Here is a 4,667-nt window from a genome sequence, read left to right on the forward strand (position 1 = left end):
GGAAGAAGAGGCGGCAGGTCGCCTATCAGAGGCAAAGGCATTGACGCCATCGTACTCCGACCTGACGCCCTGCCACCCGCCGTCTCCGGCTTCCCTCGTTTTCTCTCCCTCACCACTACTCTGGAGAAGTGCCAAGACCCCAGCACGATGCCTTCCCTAGAGAGACGGCGAGCGACCAAGACGACAAGGGGGCTCGGGGCGTGCCGCTCCCCACCTCGGCGAGCAGGAAGGCGCGCCTCTCGTCATCGTCAGCACTGAGACCTCCGAAAGGGGCAGTACTGGGGTTACCAATGATCCCCCAGTCCTGCCTCCTGGGCGAGCGCCGGAGACACCGGGAACCCAGTTACCGGGCCAACAAGAGGCAACGGCCCGGGGAAAAACGCCGCACTACCCGAAGGGCAACCGACCTAGGCACGGGAGGCAAGCATTTTCCCACAATGGGAAAGGTTGATGTCTCCCACACCACAACTGGTTTGTCGGCCGCGTCTTCTCTAGGCTTGGACCAGGCTCACTCCCCAAGCATCAGGACAAGCATTCGATGCCACCAACCTCAAGCAGGAGCCCGGGGCCTAGCCACAGGCTCTTCTCTTCAACAGGACCAGCGGGAAGTAGAAGATGGAGGAGAAGAAGTGCAAGATTGGATGACTACACTCTCCCCTCGCCCTCCCTTTTGTTGGCAGCACTGGTGCGCATCGGTCGTAAACAAACGGTTTTAACCCCTTTTCGTGACGACATTTGGAACCGTCGCCAAGTGAGTGTGTGTGCTAGGGTGTCCTTCCCACACGACCCAGAAATCGTCGGGGATAGGCCCTCCTGGGAGCCAGGTTGGGGCCGTATGCAGTTGTCACACCCTAGCTAGTCCATGCATTAGAATGTGCATCATGTTTAAATTTCTCTTAAATTTGAAATGGGGAAAGCAGAAACCCCCAACACCCCCCTGGAAAAACTAGGGTTTACTAAAATTATTTTCAATGAACCTGAAATGCCCTTCTAAAAAGTTCACCCTCTTTGTCTTGGGTTAAAACCTCTCGCAAAATTGGTGCACAATTTTCTAGGTCAACAGAAGGTCATTGAATTAAATCATAAGTATTTGAATTTGGGCATTTAAATGCTATAAAATAATTTAAATGCTCAAATAATTCTGGGAGTAAATGTTTCCTGTTGGAAATAATCTAAACAGAGGCCACATTTATTTTCAGGATTTTTGGAAACGTTTTAGTATTTTTAATAAAGCTAAACAGTTGCAATTTAATAGAAAATAGAAACTAAATCAAAAAAAGGAGAAAGAAGCCCACCTGGGCCTTACCTGGCTCGGCCCAGCCTACTGGCTCGGTCAGTCACCCCCTACCTCGCGCCAGGAGGCAGGGGCGCGTGCTCGCCGCACGCCGGCCACGCGCCGGCCACCTCCTGCTTCTGCCGACGCCGGGAGACGCCCAGAGGACGCCACGCGAATCCCACGTCTCCCTCTCATCCTCTCTCACTCTCCCCCTCGTCTCCCTCATCCTCTCCTGCGATGGCCGAGCGCGTCCCTCGCCGCCGATCATCGTAGTTTCCACCATAGCCACTCCCTCGCCCCTCCGACGAGCTCATCAGCTCCGCCTCGACTCCCTCGTCCTCCCCACCGAGCCACGCATCGCCGGAAGCCCTGCAACACCGCCTTCGCCCTCATCTTCAACCTCAGGCATCCGAGATCACCGGCGACCGCACCTCGTCTCCAGCCCGTCCCCGAGCCCGCTGACCCCCTCTCCAACTCCGCTGTGAGCTCCTCTTCCTTTCCCCCTAGCTCCCGTGCTCGTTTGGCCCCTGTAGCCGCCGTTTCCACCGCACCCGAGAGCTCCTCGCCGCCGGCCATGTTGCCATCGTGGCTACGGCCGTGCAAGCACGTGTCCGAGCACACCACCGCATTCAGTGCGACCCCAGGAGCCTAACGCACGCACTTCCTAGCCCTGCCGTGCACCGTACCCCCTTTTCCCTCTCCGCCCGAACTCCGGCCGCGCCACGAGCTCGATTCCGGCGAGCTCGCCCACCCCAGCTCCTCACACTTGCTCCTTTGGATGCGCGAGAGCCTGGGCTTCGCACGGGTGGTCTCCGCCGTCGATTTGGTCGCCTGAGGGCATTTTCCGAAGCCCTCCGCCGTCTCGGCCTCGCCGGCGACTCAACGCCGGCGGGATTAGCCCTGTTGACCGGCGGATTTGACCACTGACGTGGACTGGGTGGGCCCAGTTGACCCCCCTGAGTCAATGACAAGTGCCCCCCCTGCTAATTATCCAGATTAGTTTCTAACTAAAATTAGTTAGTTTAACTAGTATAGTCACTGACTAGTGGGCCCTGCCCAGTAATTAGGCTAACTAAATGTAGTTAGAGCACTAAGAGGCTGACAGAAGGGGCCCACCAGTCAGGTTTGACCTGGGCTGGCGCCTTTGACCTACTGAGGTCAGCATGACGCAATGCTGACGCAGTAATGCATTTTCTGGATTTATTTTTATTCAGGAAATTCCAGAAAATGTTTAAAACTTCTAAAAATCATAGAAATTCAACCGTAACTCCAAATGAAATAATTTATATATGAAAAATTATCAGAAAAATTCAATCAATCCATCTGTAATGATTTCATGCATGACAAAACAAGTTTACCTTGCTGTTTAGGCAGAATAAGGTAATGCACTATAAATGCCATGTTTAATGAACTAATATTTGAATCTTTGATTCAAATGAGTTCATTTCTTTCTGTTATAGCTTGCATTAGGCCAAGACATTCAGATCGCCATGTCATAGCATGCATCATATTGTTGCATATCATCATGTGTTGATTGTGTTCCAATGTGTTCTTCGTGGTAGGTTCTGCCTCCGAGGATATTCACGAGTATCCAACTGAAGGGCAGTATCCCACTACCACTCCATCAGGCAAGCAACCATTGATCATTCCGATACAAACCCATGTTCTCGCTTCTGCTCTTTCTTACTGCATTAAGACAACGCGATTCAAACTGCTGTGTGCTATGGTAGTTGAACCCTTATCCTCTGCATGACCTGTCATTGCCACAGTAACTAGATGAAACCCACTAGCATGTGTAGGAGTTGATTGAGCCATGTATGTGATTCCTACCTTGCTATGCCTGCTATGCTTAGAGTTGTGTCAGGTCTGGTTCATCTGGGAGATGGGCTAGAGTGAAATGCTTATGTCGGTAATGTGAGGGATGCGTTGAAACTTTTTTAGTAAAGGTATCGATGAGAGGCCATGTAGGAGTACATGGTGGGTTGTTTCATTGAGGCCGTCCCTAAGAACTGAGATCTGTATGTGTGATTTAAGATTCAGCTACTACCATGCATTGGGATCCTTAACTGACCCTCTCGGCTTCTTAATCACCCTAGTACTCTGTCCAGGAGTTGCAATTAGTTTCTGATGTTTGTAGGTTATGTGTTGGCGGCCGTGCGTAGCGCTGACCCTAGGGGTGGGCTATGTTGCGGTAGATACACCGTGGCTGGGTATGCCGGGCACCCGTTTGGCGTCTCGGGACCCTGTTCACATCGTTCGGGGCCGTATGTGGAAACCTCGGCCGGACTCCCTGCGGATGGAACCTGGATAGGCGATAAACCTGGACTAGAGACTTAAGTGTTTAGGTAGGCCGTGGCCGACACCCTCGCTGGGCTTCCGCTTGAAGGTTGCCGAGTACATGTCGTGTAAACGGCGATAAGTGTTGAAAGCGTGTATGACGAAGTACACCCCTGCAGGGTATAAACTATTCGAATAGCCGCGTCCGCGGTAAAGGACTACTTGGTTGCCTATACAGTTCATAGACAAGTTAATGGATACTACTAAAAGACTCAAGATAAGTGTGAGTACCGAGGATGGCCCTCTCGTAGGATGACGAGGGAGGATCCCCGGTGGAGTATTGTGTTGGTGAGTAGTGGACTCGTGTGCGAAAACTATTTACTGGTGGAGTTCCGTAGGATAGCTTAGCCAAGAGTCAAAGCTGGCTTGCGGCATCAACCCGACCGCCTTCTTGAAAATAAGCATGTATATTAGGTTCTGATGTAAGACTTGCTGAGTACCTTTGTACTCATGTTTGCTTAATTACTGTTTCAGACGACACCGCCCACTCCGATGGGTTCTACATAGACCTTGACGTCGACAAGTGACTAGCCACCCAGGTGGTGATCCTGGCCATGGAGGGCTTTATGTAGATAGACAGGCTTCGAGAAGCCTTCTTTCTTTCTAGAGTCTGTACTCAGACTAGTTGCTTCCGCATGTGCTTGTATGTTTGTATGACTTAAGTGTCGGGTCATGTGACCCCTATCTTTATGAACATGTTATGTATGGCTCTCTGGAGCCTTTAGATAAAGTACTTGAGTTGTAGAGTTTTGTTGTGATGCCATGTTGTATGTACTCATATCGGGCATATTGTGTGTATGATTGAAATGCTTGGTATGAGTGGGATCCGACAATCTAGTTATTTATCCTTGGCAGCCTTTCTTATGGGGAAATGTAGTCCAGTGTTCCTCGAGCCATAGTAGTCCGCTACAGCCCGATTCACCGGAGTCCTACTAGCCCAGCACTACTGTTCAGGACACTTGACTGGCCGGCATGTGTTTCACTTCGTCCCTATGTCTGTCCCTTCGGGGAAATGTCACACGGTGACTTCCGGAGTCCTGCCTAGCCTGCTATA

The sequence above is a fragment of the Triticum dicoccoides genome, chromosome 4A, assembly GCF_002162155.2.
Source record: "Triticum dicoccoides isolate Atlit2015 ecotype Zavitan chromosome 4A, WEW_v2.0, whole genome shotgun sequence".
NCBI classification, from domain to species: Eukaryota; Viridiplantae; Streptophyta; class Magnoliopsida; order Poales; family Poaceae; genus Triticum; species Triticum dicoccoides.